Source organism: Panthera leo, chromosome B3, assembly GCF_018350215.1.
Source record: "Panthera leo isolate Ple1 chromosome B3, P.leo_Ple1_pat1.1, whole genome shotgun sequence".
Taxonomy (NCBI): Eukaryota; Metazoa; Chordata; class Mammalia; order Carnivora; family Felidae; genus Panthera; species Panthera leo.
The window spans coordinates 141,156,634-141,178,665 of NC_056684.1; the positions used below are offsets into that span (position 1 = coordinate 141,156,634).

A 22,032-nucleotide genomic window follows, 5' to 3' on the forward strand; every position below is an offset into this window, starting at 1 on the left:
TGCGTGGCATGGGTCCTGACGGCGGGAAGTGTCTGAGACCGTTAGGGAGCCGAAGTGGGGGCTGGTTGCTGGTTCATCCAGGCCCATCTCACGACACCAGGAACAATGTCTAGTCTGTTAAGTCCCCTCGGTGACCGTCCAAATTAAATCATCCTTACAGAAAGATGGGCATCCAGCCAGCCTGAGACCTTCTGGACAGACTGGGCTGGCTCGGGGGGGGGGGGGGGGGGGGGGGGGAGGGGAGCCAGTGTGGAGTGGGGGAGGGGAGCAGATGCAGGAGAAAACAGTCGGGAACGTGTGCTCGTCCACGAAGGCTCTGGAACTGCCAGGAACCTGGGCAACAGCAGTGACCACCGGGGCCAACCAGTCCCTTTCCAACGGGGAACCAGACCCTCCCCGGTGGCCTCCGGCCTCTGAGCACGCAGCCAAGCGGCTGCACTTGGGCTTAGTCACAGGCCACTGATCACACTGTCCCCCCCAGCTGGCTGGCTTTGCCAACGACAGCCAGCTGCAGCTTACAGTAAAGCACAGCCACTCGGGGACCCTATTCCCGGGTCCCTGGTCCCCGTGTGCTACATTAACTACCGCTGCCCTGCCCCCCGCCTCCAGCCCAGCCGGCCACAGCCCTGGGGTCACTCAGGCTGAGAAGCTGCCCGCCTAGCCCCTCGGGACCACACTGCACGAAGGTGGCCGTTGCAGTCCCAGACCAGGTCCCTGAGATTCATCGTCACGACAGAGAGCTGACTGGTGACTTGGCTGACGAGGGGCCCCCCCATGCGTCGTGAGGCGCTCAGCACAGGGAAGCCACGATACGGGGCCGGCCTGGGCCGGCAGTGAGAAGGGGTGTCGTAGAGGGAACTGGGGGTCCTGAGACCTTCCCGGGGCCTCACTTGGGGATGACGCACCGTGGCTCCTGCCCTGGGCAGCGCACTTTCACGGGGGGCAGGGGTTACGTGCCGCTGACAAAATGAAAGCCCAGCTAGAATGTTCTGTGACTCTTTACAGTATGAAGAGTTACAGACACAAAGCTCGTTTACCCCCATCACTTTGCTTGAGCCTCACAACGACCCCACTGCCCGGCTTATATTACATTCTCCCACCTTACAGATGCAGAAACTGAGGTTCAGGGAGAGTCTGTGACTCCCCGAGGTCACCCCACAAATGAGAGTGCCAGGATTGGTGCCCAGATGAGCTCCACGCCTCTATCGAGAGCATTACACTGCCCCATACAGACACCCGCTTGCCGCCAGGGGCAGACAGCACTGTAAAACAGGGGGCGGGGGCCACACGAACACGACGAGCCCACACGCGGCAGGGCATGGCCCTGGAGTCAAACAACAGGGGTGGTCCCAAGAAAACCCCAGCCCCGAGGCGGGCTACGAGGCCAGCGTCCCTGGCACACGGGGACAGAACAGCCCAGCGGGCAGGAGGAAATTGAGGGAGAAAAGGCAGCTGAGTCCTGCCGTAGGGCGGAGCCGGGGCTCCCTCTGTATTCCCAGACCTTCTGGTGAGTGGGCAGCGATCGTTTTGAAGTATCAGCCAAGAAGGGCCGCACCAGGCACCAGGGGCCTCAGGAGCCCCGGGAAGAAGCGTAATAACAATCACTCCCCACGCCAGCCAGCCGGCACTCCGGCCCCTCCGCCCGGTCGTGTGCTTTGAGGCGCTGTCCCCTTCCTTGTGCTGCCTCTCCTCCACGGCCACCACAGCCCGGGACACAGGCTCTAAGATGATCTCCCAGGTCATGGAGCACTCTCGGGCTGGGAATCCCCGACCCCTGGGGGGCGGGGGGCACTGTGCCTGGCACCTCCCTGACATACAGCGTCCCACACCATGCTGAGACGGGGGAACGCAGAGAAGGGACTTCAATCCCTCCACAGGAGTCGGACAACCTAGGACCCTCTACAAGGGATGATCCAAAACCTGAGTAATACCAACCTGGGACAAATACAAGTTCTAGCAAAACCGAAGGCCTCAAGATCAGACTAGTGAGCAGAGTCCGTGCTCACTGACCCAGGGGCACTGTGTGTCCCGTGACTCATGCGGCCGCAGGACGGGGCTGTGCGTGCGCAGGCCCCGGCTGGGAGCTGGCCAGACTGTACCGGGCAGCTGGAGAAAGCTGCCTCCTCCTTCTCCTCCTCCTCCTCCCCCTTCTCCTCTTCCCTCCTCCTCCACCTCCTCCTCCAACCATGGGGTGGACGTGGGAGCCCAGTGGGACGCCAGCACCCGCCCGCCAGCCCCTGCTGCTTAATGACCCATTGTCTGGCTCTTCCATTAACACAGGAGTCTACTCTGGGTATCCCAGCTCAAATAGAAAAAGACACCAGGACGGCCACAAACATAAGCAGGCATCCGCCAGGACGGGGCAGGGCAGGGCGGACCCCAAAGTCAAGGCATAATGATACACGAGGGGCACGCGGGGCAGTCCGCCCCAGGACAAGGGAAGGCAGCTGCACTTGGCCGAGGAAGACCCCAGGAGACAACACTGCGACAGCAGACAGGCAACTTTGGAGAGGGTCCCAAGAGAGGGAGACAGAAAGCGCAAGGGACTCCTCACTCCCCTGGCTGTGCGTCCGAGCGGAGTGCTGCCTTAAAAGGAAGCTGGTCTTTCCTGAGCACCAAGCTTGCTCGCACCCGTCACCCCCACTGCCAAAGTCCCCTCGACACCGCCAGGTGCCAGGCACTCTGCCAACCATCTCAGGCCCCCGAGGCGCGCACTGGCGGTGCTCCGTGGTACGGATGCGGAAATTGAGGCTCTGCCCACACCGCCCGGCACGGTAGCCGGTAGAGCTAAGATTCCAAATCCAGGACTGACCCACTCAGAGCCAGGCTCCCGAGCACAGACCCACGCCTCCTGCCTCACCTCTCTCTCCACCAGTCCAGGGTGGTGGCACATCCTGTTTACACTCTTCTGAAGAGGGAGCGAGGTGCCAAGGTCCCTCAGCTCCCCAAGACACAAACGCCCTTTCCCCTGCCTGGCCCAAGGAACTCCGTACCCATTTACAGCAGGGGAGCCACAAGGGATCGGTGTCCAGGCAGGGGCCCGCCTCCAGCCATGTGTCTACTGCCCGAAAAGGCCTCGGAGCAAACGCTGCCCCACGCCCAAGGGCTCCCTTGGCCCCTGGACACGAGTCCCTTCCAGTGAGGTGCCTGCCTCCCGCAGGTGGCAGTGGGCTCTTGGGGGCCAAGGCCTTGGTCACTTCACCACTGAAGGGAAGGGCCCAGATGGCCCCAGTCCCCGAGGCAGCAGAGGCAGAAGACAAGCTCCCACTCCATCCACCACGCCCTCAGCCTCCCAAGGTCAGGGTGCTGCTGGACCGTGCGACAGCCAGAAGGTTACAAGGCAGGGGGAGGCCACACTGACAGCTGTCCACGTCTGGCTACCCGTCTAGCTCGGCCCCTGGGACTTTGGCTCCCTGGTCCCTCCTCAGGCAGAAGCAGGAGGGGACCGAGGCAGCTCAGTGCCCAGATTTGAGCAAATCTCTGGGCCTCTACTTGGCCCCGTCCTCTGAGAAATGGGGATGGGAGCTGTGCCCCAGTGCCTGGTCCAGGCTGACATAAGGAGGAAATGATGGGAGCGGCAGGGGGGTATTAGGGAAAGTACACCTGCTCCCCACACACTCACAGTCCTGCCGGGGGCCACTCTGGGTGCACCAGAGCACGGTGCAGGGACCGCTAAGGGTCCCGCATGGGGGAAGGTGGCTAAGGAGACATCAGTTCATCCTGGGGAGTCCCAGCAACAACAAAAGGTCTCCAGGCGGAGAAGGAGGGGGTGGCGACCAGGAGAGAAACCCCCTGCGCTAAGGCCCTGGAAGGCACCTGGGCTTTCCAGGGGAGCTCCGTGACGACCCTCCTTTCTACAGTGGAAGGGACCCCTGGCTGGGGACACGAAGGTACAAGCTCATTTAGGACAGGGGCGGGCAGCCTCAAGGGCTTGTGTCTGTGACCTTTCTCTGCTGCCCACAAGCCTGGGACGAAGCCTGCGCAGGGCCACCGGACCAGATTTGCCCAAATCAGGGCACCGAGCTGCCTCGGTCCCCTCCTGCCTCTGCCTGAGGAGGGCCAGCTGGGGACCAGGGAGCCAAAGTCCCATCACCTGGTCCTGCTTCTGCACTTGAGTGCTGTTAGCCATTTTCTGCTGGAAGCGGAGGGCCCGTCTTCTGTATCTGGGAATGTCCCCGGCTAATCAACTGAGTGGCTGCAGGAAAGGCCTGCGGCTTGGTCACTGTGACACAGCACACGCAGTGATCTGGGTCTCTGGCCAGGTGGGTGCATGGCCAAGGGGCTGGGCCCCGGCCTCCTGTACCTCCTCGGAGCTTCTCCAACCTCCTCTGCCCCTCCTCACACTAGAACCTCCACCAGAGGCATCTCAAGGCACATCCCGCCTCCCCAGCTTCCCGGTGCGGCGGGGGGCAAGCCGCAGGGGCGCGCTCCATGAACCCCCGGTCGCCTGCAAACGCTCAGAAGGCGGCACCCTGCCGATGGGCTGGCAGGTGCGCCAGTCAAGGACATGAGGACACTGCTCAGGAGAGAAGTGGCCTCTGGACCCTGTCCCAACACCGAGGGGACACAGAGCAACTGACCAGGGTGCAGGGCGGGGCCCTCGGGGAGGATGAAACCAGGTCTTCCTGGGGCCGGAGACAGGGCCGGCCAGGCCACACATCCCACAAATGGAAGGATTACCGTGAGGTGCGTTATTAGTGGTTTGGCCAAAAGCCAGACACAGGCTCCGAGGAAAGGGCAGATAAAACATGACTTCAGTCAGGCTGTCAACAAAGGGAGGATTACCCCCTCGTCGACAGAACTGGAAACCACGTGGGGGTGGGGAGGGATCCCGTGGGGCTTCTTCAGGGCTCCTACCCCGTTCCACCCCGAACACGGTCCTGGAAGGCACACAGGCTCCTGTCTCTGCGAAGGCAGGTGCCTGGCGGAGAAGCAGGAACACGGGCCTCAGAAACAGGGGCGGGCTGACCGAGGAGACTGAGCATCCCAGGGATTCCAGGAGGGGGCGGCTGCAGGGAGGCTGGTACGGGGAGGCCGGGGGCACACACACACAAGGTCGGATCCCAACGCTTGGCGTGACCGTCCAGCCCCTGCCCCCAAATCCAACCACAAAACGTCCATCTTTAACAAAGACCTATTCATGCCCATCCATGAAGGAAGATCCAAATTCTAACTCCCAGGGATGGCCTTACTGCAAGGAGGCTAAAACCAGGAACCTGGGAATCCCACGACACAGGGCTCTGGTTTCTGAAGTGTTCCTGTCCCCGAGCACACAGGCTGCTTGGCCAGAGGGGTGTTTGCTTAGCTATCCCAGGAGAGCTTCCAAAATGGCGCATGGGGACAGCATACCTCTACTGCCCGGTCCCTGTAAGCAATTGCGGGCCGGCCCCTGGTGCCGGGGCCAACCTGCAGCCATGGAGACGGAACCTGCCTAGCTAGAGGAGCTCCCCCAAAACGAGGGACAGTGACCCAGCTGTCCAAGTCCAGAAAGCTAGGACACTCCAGAGCCAACACCTGAATTCGGGCACATCCAGCCTCAAATCCGGATCCCGCACCACCCCAGGCAGCCTCGTTAGAGCCTGAGACAATCCATCAGTTCTCCACATACCCGAGGTGTCACACAGAGAGTGCCGAGCCCGGCATCTGCACACAGAAGAGGTGACAACAGTCGCCATTAAGGTTACCGTCCCAGGCCAGGGCTCCGAACCCATAAGCAGCCTCACTTAGACTTCTGCTAACACTGCAGCCCGTTAGAGCAATCCTGAGCTAATGGCTGGCCTTAACCTGGAGGCTCACAGGTGCACAGGAGGTGGGGCCCGCTCCAAAGAGGGAATTTTTGATGTGGGGTTGGAAATGTGCCTTCCGGAGACCCAGTCATCCCTGAAGAGCGACATCCACGTACAACTGTCAAGGCCTCGCTCCTTACACACTTCATCCCATCCAGCCTGAACACAACCCTGCAGTCAGGAAGCTTCTAGCGTTCCCCTACTTGACCCCTGAGGAAAGAGGCCCAGAGAGGTCAACCAGCAAGCCCAAGGCCACACAGCAACCAACAGTGGAGCCTGCTGAGAACCTAGGTTGGGCCCCTGGACTGAGCTTCCTCCCACCAGGCTCGGGATGGGCAGAAAAGTGGGGGCTTCTGCGTCCCTGGCCCCTTACCATACACAGACCCTGTGATGCTGTGCTCTTAGCAACCCCACTTCACAGATGAGGAACCGGAAAAGGGACCAGAGTGGCCCAGGCAGAGGCCAGGGCGGCAGGGGAGGGGGCCTGGGTTCTTTATGTTCCCTTTTTTGGCAGGGATTGGGGGTTGGGAATGGTCATACCAGACTGAGGCTTCAAAGGTGATGACAGGCCAGGAGGGGAAGTCAGAGGAGTGCACTGGGCTATAACCCACCAAGCCGGTCAGGAAAAACAAAACGCATTCCAGGGCCTCAAGATACAGCCTGCAGGGCCCCCCTCCCCGGGGAATGAGGCCCCTGGGAATGAAGAGTCCTCCCAGACCCAGATGCGCCTTATCTAGATGTTAATCTTCCCAGGCACGGACCACAGGAAACACAGACCTTATGGCCATTGGCAGCTTTGGAGGAGTAGAAAGACCCAGCCCTGAATACAAACGGAGAGCAGAAGCAAAAAGGGTTAGTTAAGGGCTGGGCACAGAGGCCCAGCTGGGTAGGCATGTGGTTCAAGAGAACACACGGGGGTCTCCTCCCCTCCTGCCTCCCAGACTCTAATGAGCAACGCCAGACTGGAAGGTTCCCACCAGCACCCCACTCACTGTCCACCCAGCCCTGGTGCCCCAACCTGTGCCCAGGCACCTTCCAGGGGCATGCCCCCTCCAGCAAAGCACCCTGCCGAGACCACAACAGCACAGGAAGGTAGGAACGAGGACAGAGGAAGCCTAGCCACAGAGGCCACCAGAGGTGTGGACACAGGGAGGAGGCTGGGGGAATCGAAGACCAGCCTGTCTGGTCGAATCGGACCAGATTCTGGTCTGGTCTGGTCTGGTCTGGTCTGGTCGACCAGCCTTTCTATGCCCGAATGCCCAGCCTCTCCCTGCCCCGGGACATCCCACTGTGGCCAGGGGCTACTATGGCAACCGGTCACAGTGGTGACAACACCACCCGATAACAATCATGGCCACGAATTTAGAACAAAAACACCCCAGCTCCAACTGCTGCGATGAGCGAGTGCCTTTTGCACACACGCAGTGCCAAATTTGCACAACAGAGCTGCACCCTCAGCCCATCTGATCAGCAGCAGCTCAGAGAAGGGGAGACGGAGGCGGTGGTAACGGGGTGTCCCTGGGCAGAGAAGCGTGGAGAGGAGGGGGCTGCGGCCTCCACCTTCCGGGAGGATCCGACCCGGTCGTGGATGCTGGAATGCTCTCCAGCCCCTGGGATTCTTTCCTTCCCCAGCACTTGCAGCAAGATTTACGATGCCAGGAACTCCTGGGAGAGAAAGGTGAACGGGAAATTGAATCACAGCACAGGGTAATTTGTGGCCTGTCCGGGGCCTGACAAATGTAAATATTTCGGGCTGGCAGGGGCCGGATTCCAAGCCCCTGCAACTGTTTTCATGAGCCCGGCTCCACCAGGCTGATGAGAACGACAAATCCCGTCCCCACTCCTGTCCTGCCTTTAGACACACAGGTGAATAGCATCGTCACACCTGCCCAGCTGCCTCCTCCTTTATCTTGGCCCGGAGTCACATGGAGAGGGGCTGCAGGGAAGAGGGGCTGGAAACTGCTGGGCAGGGGCATCTTACCCTCATAAGGGCGTCTCCAGAGGTGAGAGGTCCAGAGCCACCCCCTACAGTGTCCTGCAGCTAACCCTAACCCTCACCCAGCCCCTGGAAGTGTCCGGAAGTCGGCAGCATGGGTCAGATCCCCCACATCCCCTGCTAAGCCCGCTGGCTCACATTCACAGGGCTGTGGGCCACACAGGAACTGCAGGGTGGGCTTCCACGCGCCGTGCCCGGAGGGGCCCCAGCCACGTCTGTGAATGGCCACGCTGTGGCCCTCCCTGGGGATTCGTCCATTCCCAGGGGACGGCTGCGTCTCCTCCTGGCAGATTGTCACAGAGGGGCTGAGCGCCACGCCTTTGTCACCGGGATGCCACGGGGCCTCCAATCAGGCACTGCTCACCCCACCCCACCCCAGGGCCATGCTCCACTGGGAAACCAGAGAGCCCCGAGAAGTGCGAACAGGGTGGTGTCACCTTGCCCGGCTCGGAAAGGGATCCAACCCCCACAGCCCCGCCCACTCTGTCCTCTCGGTCACCAGACTCCAGCCACAATGGCCCCCATCCCCCTGTCCTTATCCCTCCTCCCCCACCAGACACCTCCAGGGGTGCATGTCAGTGCTCACTGGTATATGACGCCGTCCCTCCACTGACGTGGACAGTTCATCTGTCTCCCCAGCAAGACCCCTGTCTGTCTTGCTCCTGGCAGTGTCCCCGGAACACGGAAATGTGCCCAACGTGAGACGCGTGCTCGATAAACGGCAAAGAGTGCACACCCCCAAAACCGTGCAGAGTGAAGCCCAGGAGGCCGGGGGTTCAATCCCTTTTCTTTCGTGGTATTGGGACCACCCTGACCAGGCTACGGGACCTCTGAGCCCCCACTGTACAAGATGCTATGATGGTGACCTCAGAGCTAGGGTGTCATGGTAAACCATGGGAGACAGGACACGTAAAGGCCAAGGGCGAAGCCTGGTGCCGAAGGGGACAAGGAAAGCCGCCACCGTTTCTGGGGGCACCCAGAGACCGGGCAGAGATGGCCGCTGCCCACACACCACCTAAGGTGTCCAGGAGCCCCCAGTGTCCTCATCTTGGCCCGGCTGCTGCCACCGTCTGGCATGCCCCCGGCTCAGTCCGTCACCCAGCGCAAACACCAGAGGTGCAGAGACCAGGGCGGATGATGAGACGCCCTGGGGGCTCCCTTCTGGGTAAGGAGGCCAAGACTCCATAAAGAGAGGGAGCCCCCGGGAGCTGGTTTGTGGGTTTGGGGTTGCTCTGGTCTGAATGTCTGTGTTCCCACAAAATCCATATGTTGAAACGCCCGTTGAGGTGACGGGGGCAGGAGATGGGGGTGCTCAAGCCGTGAGGGTGGAACCCGTGAGTGGCACCAGTGCTCTTACAACAGAGGCTCCGGAGAACTCCCCGGCCCCTCCCACCGTGTGGACACAGCGAGAAGGCACCAGCCATGAACCAGGAAGCGCGACCTCACTAGAAGTCAACCATGCTGGCGCCTTGATCTTGGACTTCCAGCCTACGGAACTGTGATCTATAAATTTCCGATCCTCGCGGGGCACCTGGGTGGCTCAGTCGGTTGAGAGGCCGACTTCGGCTCAGGTCACGATCTCGCGGTTCGTGGGTTCGAGCCCCGCATCGGGCTCTGTGCTGGCAGCTCAGAACCTGGAGCCTGCTTGGGATTCCGTGTCTCCCTCTCTCTCTGCTCCTCCCCTGCCTATGCTCTGTCTCTCTCCATCTCCCAAAAATAAATAAATGTTAAAAAAAAGAAAAAATTTCCATTCCTCATAAGCCCACCAGTCTGTGCTGTTCCATCACAGCGGCCCGAACAGACTAAGGAGGGGGTGCTGCCTCCAAGGCCCCACCTCAAGGAGGTTTGCTTTGAGCCCCACTGCAGGGCATTCGGTCTCACACAAAGCAGCCCGGGACCCTCAGCTGTCAGGGATGACAGCCCCGAATCCTAACCACCGGACCACCAGGGAGTGTCAGCTGTCACCAACGTGCCAGCAGCAGCTGAGGCCACAGCCTCAAGGTCAGTCGCCCCTCCCCAGGTCTGGGCCCATTTCCCCACGGAGGAGTGGGCTGAACAGGGCCCTGCTGGCAGCAGGTGGCCGGTGATGAGACCCCGTGGCCTGGCTGCTCTGGCTCCAAGGATGGGGCACAGCAGCATCTGCCTCCTGGTGATGCCAACCTCGCTGTCCTGAACAGGCCTGGGGACACCGTGCTCCTACTACCCTGTTACTTCTACTCTCTCTCTGCCCTCCACGACGGCCTGACAGGTGCACTGCTGCGGCTGGGGAGGGGTGGGCAGCCTTCCAGGGACCTTGGTTTTTACCGCCACTGTCCCCTAAAGCACCCCTCGCCACAACCCCCACCCAAGACCGTCTGCGCCCCCTCCATGGAAGGAAGGGTGGAGGGTGGAGGCAGGCGAGCCTGGACGGGGCCCACTACACCTGCAGGGTGACTGAACAGGGCTCTCTGTGTCTCTGAGCCTCAGATTTTTGGAAATGCTCACGCCTGCCGACCTGTAGAGCATCCTTGGCCGCCACAAGTTCTGTAGAGCTGACACGCAAATGAGGGGCTGTCCCAGATCCTGTCTTGCTGGGACTCCGCTCCTCACCCTGGTTTAGGAAGGACAGATGGGGATCGCCACATTTAGGCGCCGTCACTGGAACCCCAGATCTTGACCGGACGCCCTCCCTGAGAGAGGACACGCTCGGCTGCCAGCTTTGTGCAGGAGTTCAATTCTCAGACAAGTTCTAAGTTAACTAGTGCTCACTCTTCCTTGGCCTGACTGCGCTCTCTGACCCCCCACCACCTGGCAGCCACGGCAGAGGACGAGGGGAACCCTGCCCCCCGGGGCGGCTCAATGAAGTGAAATGGCTCTGGGAATTTCTCTGGGTGCTCAGGCGTGGAAACAGGTAGCTCTCGATAGGAATCTTTCCTGGATCCGGAGGCAGAGATGCTGGCTCTGACATGCGCCGGGCACACTGTCCCCGCCCCTCCAGGGCTGAGCCCAGAGAACAGTGCAAAGTTCAATCCAGACGCAGGCAGTGGGGGGGATAAAGACGAAGGAGACCCGGGAGTGGGGGGGGGGGGCTCACCTGGAAGGTACAGGGAGCCTCGTGAGGGAGGCGGGAATTTGGGAAAGGAGGCATCATCTGGTGTGCCAGGCTGGGTACCAAGCACAGGGTGGGGACCTTGTCTACTTGAAGTGATTTGCTTGGTCCTCACACCTGCCCCACTGGCAGGCTGGGGGTCGGTCGGCCTGGTGGCCCCACCACTCACAGCTCTGTGACCCGGGCATGTTCTGAAACCTGTTTCCACTTCTACTTCTGCAAAGCAGGACCCACAGAGGGCATGCCGCAGGGGAATCTGGAGGTTAAGGGGATCACGGGTCAGGTGCTCCCCCAGGGAAGGGCCGTGGAAGCTGCTCAGTGGGCGCTGGCCATCCCGCGGCTCATCCCATTTTTACACGCAGACCCCCTTCCATCCCACCACCCACCACCCTCCCCCAGAAGCGGGTGCCTGCCAAGGTCATTTAGCAAATGGCTTCGACTAGCAACAGGGAGGAAAGCTTCCTGGAGGGAGGGGACTGCAGCCAGAGAGTGGCTCTTTGGATCTCACCCGGAATGGGGCCAGGTCCCAGCCTCTGCAGGGACGGTCGGTGCCTCCTCCTTCCTGTTTAACTGGCACCACCCCAGGATCCGGCCTGTTCTGCCCCAGTTCCCTGACTCAGGAGCTGTGGGGTGGGGCCTGCTTCCTGACCCAGCACTGGGCCAGCACCGGGGATTAGGGTGCTCAGCAGGCATTAGTCGGCTGTGCGAGGGGAGTGGCAAAGACCTCGGGAGACGCAGAGAGGCCTCCTGACTCAGGAGCACGGATCCTGGGCCCCTCTCTGCCATCAGGGGCCCACTGGTGCGCCGCTTACCACGCAGGGCCCCAGCCACCCCTTTCTGGTCACCACGCGTGCAGGGCTCAGCAGGCACCGGCACCTAGAAATCACTCAGCAGTGCTCACAGCACTACAAAAATGCCTGCTGGCAACATGAGAGGAAACCATGCACAAACGCTTGTCCAGCAAGCCTTCTTCCCCTTAAATGGACGACAAAGTGGCAGAAACGCATGCTGCACCTGCTTCAGGCCCTCTGAGCCACACCCCACGCAAACACCCCTGCTACAGGCCCTGCAGCAGGCTGCCAGGGACGTGCCGAAGACTCTGCCCCACACCAGGCTTCCCCTGGCCCTGCCTTGGGTGGCCGGGACATTCGCAGACTTTCAGAGAGAAAGCAGAACCGATGGGAAGGCAGCTTCTGGAACAAAGAGCCCACCCTGGGACACCCCGGACTGATGGCCGGCATGTTAGCACACAGGCTGACCCTCACAGTCTGTGTTTCGTGGGCTGCTGGCCGGGGGCCCGGGGTGGACATCAGGAACGTGAGCCCACCCTCTGGGCCCCGTCAGATACCTGTGAGCGGAGATGATCCCCCCATTCCCGTCCAGAAGCGAAGCAGCAACAGAAAACCAGCTTCATCTACCACTCACCCGACAAACCTCCCCGGTCCGTGCGCCCCTCACAGGGACGGCTAGACGGACGGCCACATCTCCCTCCATCCCCCAACAGAAACCACAACCCCACAAAGGGGGCCAAGGGCACATCAAAGGGGCTGAAGGATCACAAAGTGACACTGTGACATTCGGTGGGGATTCCTAGCTGCCTCGGTACAAACCAGAGTGTGGCTACTAAGTCTTCCCCGCTGAGCACATCTTAAAACCCAGGACCAGCAGCCCAGAGACGGCAAACACAGCCAGAGGGCACACAGCAGCCCTTCCTGCTCTGAACAGGACCAAGGTGGCCCAGGAGAAGGAGCCCCCAGGAGGTTCACCCCCCACCTCTGCCTGGTAACGCGCTGGCCCTAAGACAGGATGGTGCTGTCCACACTTGTGCCACAAACCTCCCCGGTGGGACCTGCCTCTCCGGCCCGACAGCCTCACCTCCAAGAACCTGCGAGATCCGGGAGTATTAAAAGGAAGACAACGGGCGCCTGGGTGGCTCAGTCGGTGAAGAGTCCGACTCTTGAGTTCGGCTCAGGTCACCATCCCAGGGTCATGGAGCCTGCTTGGGATTCTCTCTCCCTCCCTCTCTCTCTCCGCCCCTCCCCCACGTATGCTCTTACTCTCTCAAAATAGATAAATAAACTGTAAAACATAATCGTACAAAATATATCAAAGGAAGCCAAGCCCACGTCGACCTGGGGATGCCGGGGCATGTGAGGTGCAGTGGTCACAGGGCTTGCGTGCAGCTGCCTGCAGTCACAGTCACCCCCCCACCCATTCCCACCCAACCTGATGAGAGCAGAGCTCCTGACGTGGGCTGCCCGGAAGGCGCCAAACATTTGCATGGCCTCTGCCAGGTTTACAATCTTCTCACCCCACAACACCTTGGGGACCCAGGGGCGGGACCCTGTCAGTCACTCTGCAGGGAATCAGGGCTCAGAGAGGGTAGGCCACACGCCCGAGGTAACACAGCAAGGTAGCAACTCTTTCCATGCCACCCTCCCCACTCCACCACCCCAGATGCCTCCATCAGAGCACCTACCCGCACCCACGGGTGAGCCCCCCCCACCCACCCAGGCTGCCCGGGTACAAAGGGGAGCACCAATGACCATACACCCCAGGGACTCTGCTCCCCCATCAGCTCTGCAGCCGGAGGCCTCAGTGTCAGAGGAAGACCTCGGCGGGGGGAGTGGTTGCACCTGCACCAGCTGGGCTGGATCCCACCTCCCCAGAGACAACACCCCTGGCCTGTCTCCTCTGTGGTTCCGAGTCTGCGTCTTGCTCGTCACTCCCGCGCAGGGCACTTAATAAACACTGATGAATGAACAGCATCGCCACCGTCTGAGAACCGGCTGCGCGTGGGTGGTGCATCCCCGGCGCACGGCACCACCTGAGTGTCCCTGAGCCCACCTGAGAGCGGAGCAGACTGAGGCCAGCAGCTGAGACAATCAATCCACCCAGACCGCGGGTGGCAGGACTGGAGGTCACCCCAGCCTCCCCTGCACGCCCCCAGGGCGCCTCCTCCTCCATCGGCCAAGCGGGTCCAGGCTCGTGCCCCAGGGAAGCCTTGGCGGGGACGCTGGCCACCACAGTGGGCGCCCACACCCCCCGGGCCTCCATCTCGTTGGTCCAGCGTCCCCCGGACACCATCCCAGGGGGAAACACACACACTGGAACCCAGGGGCACCTCAGGGCTCAGGGCTCCCCGGGCGCGACCTGGGCAGCTCCCTCCATGCTCTGGGCCTCAGTTTCCTCACCTACAATGAGGGCTTCATAAGCACTAGAGAGGGAGGGGCTATATGCTCTGGGAGCCACTCCCAACAACTGCCCGGGCACTGGGGGTGGGGGGGGTCACCCTCCACGCACTCAGTGGGGACTAATGGACGGGACGGGGGGGTGTCTTGAGCACATGTCACCTAGAACCTTCCATGGGTACAGTCAAACCGCCCAGCAGAGTGTTAAATACCCTGGGAAAGAGCTTAGGGAAGCTGGCTCTGCTCTCAGGAGGAGCTGAGGGAAGGAGCGTGGATATTAAAAGAAACAAAAGTGTCCCCTCTCCCAATTACACGTGCTAAACGCCACGTCACTCCAGAGGCCCCGCGGTTGTGACTGTTCCACTGAAGGGAAAAACAAAAATAGAAGCCGTGGGGAGGGAGGCTTCTAAGCCATCGAACGTGGCCAAAGGGAGCGGGTACAGGCTGTGCAGGCTGTGAAGACACACACACACACACACACACACACACACACACACACACTCTCGCAGACGCTCATGCACACACACACAGACACGTACACCCACTCTCTCACGCAAACTCATATAGTCTGTGTGTGTGTGTGTGTGTCTCTCTCTCTCACACACACACACACACACACACGTTCCTCACTCCTGCCCCACTCCGGGCACTGGGCACAGGGCAGGCCAGAGAGCGCCTGGGGCCCTGTTCTCGGGGAGCCTGCTCAGAGGCCACACACCCCTCGCCTCAGCCTCCCATATCACATCGGCAGCTCGGTTCATCTGAGAAGCTGGTGGCCAGCTCCACAGTTGAGAACTGGGGCTTGGGGCAGGCAGGAGAGCCCCCCCCCACCCCGGGCTCCTGCCGACTCACCCCCCAGGACCCACAGGGTCACCCACAAAGAGCCCAGGGTGCTCCAGAGGTCCAGGGGCAGCGACATCCCCTTCATCCTCTGAATCTTCCCGGAACCCAGTCCCAAACAGCCCAGGCAAGAAACACAGGCCAGTGCCGGCCCGAAGGGCAAGGGTGCCTGTTTGGGATCGCTGAAGGCAGGCCAGGGTGGACGGAGGGTCACTGCCTGGCGACTCTCGGGCCTTGCCCACGCCCCACCCCACGGAGGGCCCGTGAGCACGGGGCGGCTAGGGAGGGGCTCACACACCAGCCTGCACCTGCTGTCACCTCTCCTGACCTCACCATCTTTATGTTCCTAATGAGGACACTGAGGCACAGAGGGCTTCAGACTGTCTGCCTCGAAATGGCCTGAGGCCAGACACCCGCCCCCCCCCCGCCCCCCCATGCATCCCCATCCAGCTTGGTCCCACAGCCTGGGGGATCTCAGCCTGGGGCCAGGGGTATGAGGCGGAGTGGGGCTTGGGGCATGACCCCAGCAGCACCCCCTGGGTAAAAACCACATGCACTCAGAGCGAGTCCCTGGGGTGGGCCCGCCTCTCATCCTGGCCTCACGATCCGATCCGGGGCCTCCACCAAAGGGTCACACTTCCAGGAACTCAGCCATCCAGGTGGCCAGAGCCACGGGGTGGGGAAGCAACAGGCTGGGCCCCCTGGGTCCTAGAGGAAGGAGGCGAGGCAGCTCGGGTGTGGCCCTTGGGCAAACAGCCACCGAGTGCCTGACCAACGACAGCGAGGGAACAGCACCGACCCTGGAATGCACAGCAGAGGCTGGTATTGAAACAGTCACAGCCTGGACAGAACGAAATACATCTCAGATCCATACTCAGCACGGAGGGCGAAGGCAAGAGGGACTGTTTGGACTCTGGGGGAGGGGAAGTGTGAAAAGGGGGTGGCATTTCAGCCGGAGCTTGAAAACAAGCAGGAGTTTTTCAGGCGAGGAGAGAGCAAGGAAGGGGAAGGGAACTGGAGGTCAGGAAGAAGACAACCACATCCAAGCACAGGGTGTGGAAATGCCTGGACGGTATTCAGGGACTGCTACTGGCCTGGGGTCACAGAAGCTTCCGGAAGAGATGGGAGAGGGTGTGGTAAAGGAGTCCAGGTCGGAGCCCAGAGCACCTCCAACTTAGTTCCTCAGGAGCCCGAACTCCACGCTGAGGCAAGGGTCCCTGCAGGGGTGGGGGCAGGGCAGAGGCTATGTTTCAAGAATATTCCAGAAGGGCAGAGTGAGCGGTGGAGGGGACAATCCTGGAGGTGGGGAGGCCAGCTGGGAGGCTGGCTCCAGGAAGTGGAGCAGAGGGTGGGCGTGGGAGGGCGAAAGTCTGGCCCCGAGACGGACAGACAGAGTGAAGCCAGTACTAAGCACAGTACTGAGAGACATGGGGGCACAGGCTCACCCCCCACCACCGAGCTCTGCGGAGTGAAGACCGGGGCAAGGTGGGTGGACAGAGCCCCATGGGCAGGCTGCACCAGAAGTTACCTGTTTGTGGCCGCCCAGTGGGTGGGCAGCAAATCAATGACCTGCCCAGTGGGTCTGCCCGCCCTGGCCCAGGGCATCCAGTGACCCTGCCCAGACGGCCCCAACAATTGTGCCTTTTGTTTCGTGGTCCCCATTGTCTTCGATTCTCTCGCCTCCCTGCCCCAGAGCCAAAGGAGGATTTCCAGAGGGATTTCTCAATGGGCTTGCAGAGAAACATCCTGTCGGCAGGACCTGCTGTTGGCGGCCTGGCCCTGAAAGGCCACCGAGGAGGGGCGGGGTCAACGACCCCTCGGAAATGGCCCCAGATTCGAGTTATTCTTAACCAAGCAACGTGTGGGCTGTATGGTGGGTCACAGGAGCAGGTCAGAGAAAAGGCTGTTTAGTCTCGAAATCTAAAATCTGTGGTCTCAGGGCACCTGAGCGGCTCCTGTCGGTTGAGCATCCGACCTTCGATCTTGGCTCAGGTCATGCTCTCACAGTTTGTGGGTTCAAGCTGACAGTGCAGAGCCTGCTTGGGATTCTCTCTCTCTCCCTTCCTCTGCCCCACCTCACTCAGGCGCGCGCGCTCTCTCTCTCAAAGATAAATAAACACTTAAAAAATAATAAAAAATCAAATCAAATCTGTGTTCCCAACCATTACTGGTCACCAGTAGTGAAGAGTAACTCACTTACTCTGGCCTCACCAGACACGTCACTGCACTTTGCAAACAAACCCTCACTCATTTGCTTCTCTCGCCAGGCCGTGAAGGACATCTGAGTGTGCCCGGTTTCCCCGGGGGAAACTGAGGCTCACAGAGGTGGTGGGACTCAGCCAAGATCCCGTGCCTCCCCCGGCCTCCCCAGTGCCCAGAGCCGTGTGCTATAACCTCTTCCTCCGCTGCCACACTCTGCCCCCCGTGTGACCTCGTCCGGTCTGTCACAGACACACGCCCTCGTGTTCACGAAGGTTCAGCTGTCCCAGGTGATCCGTCCCAGGAGGCAAGCACAGGACCAACTGCAGGGCCGCTGGGAGAGGCTTGTATGCCTCTGCCAAAGCTGTCCCCTCCTCACATGGAGGACTGTGCCAGGCCGGGCCCTAGGACCACCCTGTCAGGACAGACCGATGTGCCCAAAAAAGCCATGATAGACCACAGCATCCCTTCTGACGTTCCCCACCCCGGGCGGGCAGGAGTTGGGGGGAGGGGGGGGTTCGTCCATGTAACAGAAGGAGCAAGCAAAGACATGTTCAAAGAACAGTCCATGATGCAATAAGACAGAATCAACATCTCCTGCAGAAAAAGGTGAGATTACCAACTGCAGGGATATTACAGGGCAATTTGTGTTTTTTGTAAGTTTTCTTTAACGTTTATTCACTTTTGAGAGACCAAGACAGAGCGTGAGTGGGGGAGGGGCAGAGAGAGGGGGAGACACAGAATCCCAAGCAGGCTCCAGGCTCCGAGCCGTCAGCACAGAGCCCGACGCGGGGCTCGAACTCACAGACGGCGAGCTCGTGACCTGAGCCGAAGTCGGACGCCCAACCGACCGAGCCACCCAGGTGCCTCTGCGGCAAATTGTTTCTTAAAAATTATGTCTTGGATAAGGATCCTGCATAGAAGAAGGACGTGACGTAAAAGCTCAGGAAACCTAGTTAATACTAATGGATCAGTATCGATTCGTTGCTTGCAACAAAGGGGCAACAGTACTGCGGGAAGCTCACAAGGGAGGGGAAACTGGTCACACACACACACAGGTCACGGAACTTCATCTGTCTCCTCAATGATTCTGTAAAACCAAAAATGGTTCCAGATAGCAAAGTGTATTTTTTTTTAATTTTTTTTTTAACGTTTATTTTTTTTTGAGACAGAGAGAGACAGAGCATGAACAGGGGAGGAGCAGAGAGAGAGGGAGACACAGAATCTGAAACAGGCTCCAGGCTCCGAGCTGTCAGCACAGAGCCTGACGCGGGGCTTGAACTCACGGACCGTGAGATCATGACCTGAGCCGAAGTCGGATGCTTAACCGACCAAGCCACCCAGGCGCCCCGCAAAGTGTATTTTTAAAAGAGCATGACAACTCTACACATAGGCTAAAATCTCACAAAACTCTACACACACAGAGAAAAAGGAGTGCAGGTAAAAACAGGTGCCATCTGAGTCAAGATCTGTGTCTCACCACCACATTGTGCCGAGGTCACGGTCCTGCTTCGACAGCACACTGTACTAAAATGTCACCACTGGGGGAAGAGCTGGGGGGGTGGGGAAGGGGAGAGGGGAGCCCTCTCTACCGCTTTGGCAACTTCTTGTGAGGCTGTAACCATTTCGAAATACAAAGCTAAAGAAAGAGGTATACAGAGCTCTCCTTAGACCCAGCGTTTCCTGATCTAGGAAACAGAGCAAAATGCTAATGTCAGTTCTCTCCAGAGGACAGGATTATAGACGATTTTTAAATTTCAATTTGGAGACTCCTGGTGTCTTCCAAGCTTTCCACAATGAGCTATGGATTATTCAGGGGAGAAGGATGCTCCGTATCTCCACCAGTGATAAATCGGGGGGAGGGCGGGAGGGTGGGAGCCGGTGGGAGCCGGTGGGAGCCCGCAGCCTGGAAGGACCAGGTGAGCCCGCAGCTGCAGAGGTTTGTCGGGGAAGGTGGGAGAGACGCCTGGAGCACGCGAGCATCCTGGTCCCCCCTGCCTGCACACACTCCCTCCCAGCCCCGGTGGGGCTCACACATCAGCAGACATCCCGGCCTCCCCGTCAGGGGATCCCAGGATAAATTAGGAGGCTGTGCATCTCAGGGCAAACCGAAGGCAGAGACGACATCTGGGGTGCATGACGCACCAGGAGAAATCTGTAACGTGGGAAAAGTAAATCCTGTGTGGCTCTGGAGCCAGTACTCCACCTTCAAATGCACACAACTGCCCCAGTGCCCACGGAGAGGGGAAAAACCGCACCAGAAACTAGAATGCCCCAACTGTCTCCTTAACAAGCCCATTTAACCAGCCGGTTCTCCCATGGGAGGTGACGAAACACGCCAATTACTGATACTATCCCCACTGGCCACATCCCCGGGGTTCCCAGAGGCCGCCTGGGTGCTGGGGCCCAAGGGGATCATTCTTCTAAGTTCTCTATTGCAAATGGGGGAAAGTTCTTGACGGGGTCGTGGTTGGGAACGCAGCCCCAGAGCCAGAGGGCTGTGAGTCCAATCCCAGCCCGGCCCCTTTCTACACTGGACCTCAGCCTACTTATACCTGCTGTGCCTCAGTTTCCTCTTCTGGTCAAATGGAGGAACGAAGTGCCCTGGCTTCTCGGGAATCATGGGAGTGAAGGTGCAGGAGGCACGGGGTACCGGGTGAGCGGCTGCAGCCACCACACACGCACACCAGCGTGCCATCCCCAACAGCCCGTGGATGGAACAGACGGGTCACCCCGTCTAGCAGAGGCCGAGAGCTGAGGCATCGGGCTTTGCTCAACTCGTCTAGGATCACAGAGGTGGACCCACGGCCAGAGCTCAGGCGTGAGGACCGTTCCTCGGGACCCTCTCAGGTGGCGCAGACCCTCAGGGGCCAGGTAACTGAACCACCACCTCACCTGGGACGTGCTGGCGAATCAGCCTTTGCTGAACACAGCTCAGGCCTGCTGGGGGCCTCGTATCACCCGCGGCATCAGAAGGATACAATCAGGGGGCGCCCGGATGAATCCGTCGGTTAAGCGTCCGACTCCTGATTTCGGTTCAGGGCATGGTCTCACGGTTCGTGGGTTCGAGCCCCACATCAGGCTCTGCGCTGATGGTGTGGAGCTTGCTTGGGATTCTCTCTTTCCCTCTCTCTTTGTCTTTCTCTCTCTCTCTCTCTCTCTCCCAAAATAAATAAATAAATAAACTTTAGGGGAAAAAAGGAAACAACCTGCGGACAGGAATAAAGGGCGCTGGGGCATGTGATAGGACACAATCACCAGCTTCGGGAGAGACCTGTGTCTGGGGACTCCGTCAGCCCCGACACCCCTGCTGCGGCCAGTCGCTCCCTTCCAAGCCCATCTTTCACCCCATCCTCTATAAATCGTGACCAAAACTAGCTGCAGTGTGTGATGTTAACGGTCAGAACTAAGTCCCATTCGAGGCCTCTGACAGAGGCTGTGTTTGCTAGTTTCCTTATCTATTAGAAAGGAAAAATCGGAAACCAGCATGGATGTGCCCGGACTTATTCCGGCCCTATGAGGTGCCACCCCCGTTTCCCTGCCATTGCAGTGGGCTGACCCCACCTCCCTGAAGGCTCATTCCCAGGTGCAGAAGGACACGGCAACAGGCAGTCACTCCTGCCAGGAGCCCCAGGCCACGGGCGGCCTCGGAAACGTCTGCTACACAAACGAGCAAAGCCCTGTCACACTCGTGGCTCCCGGCGAGCCTCAGCTTCCTCATCTGCAGGGAGAACCCCGCGAGCCCAGCCCAGTACCCCTTCGACCTCCCCTCGGGCCTCCCTGCCCACCTGGTCACCCCTCCCCCGAGGGGTGGCTGCCCAGGCTTCCCAGATGCATCCAGCCGCGGGGACCCTCCTTCCTGCTTCTTTCCGCTCACACTCAGCAAACCAGGGAGGGGCAGGTAGGGATGATGTAGGGGACACAGGCGTCTCAGATGGATACGGGACTCCTTCCGCCCCACGAAGCCACTCCACACCACTGGTACCCAGGATGCAGAAAGCACCGGCCAGCATGCGAGTAAATGAACACCTTTCAAAGTCAGACGACCTTGGCTGGGTCAGTCCAGTGCCCCAATCACCCCCTCCTCACTCCCGGGCCTCCCTGGATGCTTCCAAGCTGCCGTTTTCATCAAGGCAAGTAAGACACCAATGCAAGTATATTTAGCCAGGGAAAAAGGGAGCCTGCAGACCTATTCAAAAGTCACCAGAGGCCTGGTCTGTAGGAGGAGGGAGGAGGGATCAAGGTTGCAACTGAAAAGAAGAAAATGAGAAGACTCTCCTGTTTTTATTCTGCTCCTGCTGGCAAGGGCTGCTGTGCCTGGAGGCCTCGGGGACGCGGCAGGTGAGACCTATAGGGGGACGGGCTGGCAAATGATCTCCCTATAGGGGGAGAGTGGCAAACGATCCCTCCTGGCTGCCGCCTCCTGATTCTGGGTCAGATCATTCCCCCACCTGGGCAAGCACTCGCACAGTGAGGGCCAGAGGCTAGAAACTGGGCCACTATGGGTCCTCAAGGCCCCAGAGCAGCAAAAACCAGGCAAACAAACAAACCAACCAAGTGGCACTGGTTTGGCCGCACGTGAAGGGGCCAGGCTGATGCCTGGAGATGACCCAGGCACCTAGAACTTCACCAAGTCCTTCCAGGATCTCTGAGTCTCTGAAGACCTGGTCCAACTGCCTCATCATACAGGTGGGTAAACTGAGGCTCAGGCAGAAATCAAGGCAGAAAGGAAACCACGAGGAGGGAGAAGTCCAGGAAGCCAAAAAGATTTACATGAAAACACCTGCACGATCCTAACACATAAACACAAACCGCTTCAGGAAGAAGGTGTAAGTGGTGACCTCTAAAGACGGAGGGCGGCCAGGGGCGGGCACAGAGCTTGCCATCCAAACCTGCCAGGTGACGGACACAAGCCGAGACTGTCGGGTGTCC

General features: G+C 59.8%; 1 protein-coding gene across 3 annotated transcripts in view; it reads right to left on the reverse strand.

Moving 5' to 3' along the window:
• Nucleotides 1-22,032, reverse strand: part of CCDC85C (coiled-coil domain containing 85C) — a 78,272-nt gene that overhangs the window by 42,282 nt on the left and 13,958 nt on the right. The window lies entirely within an intron of this gene.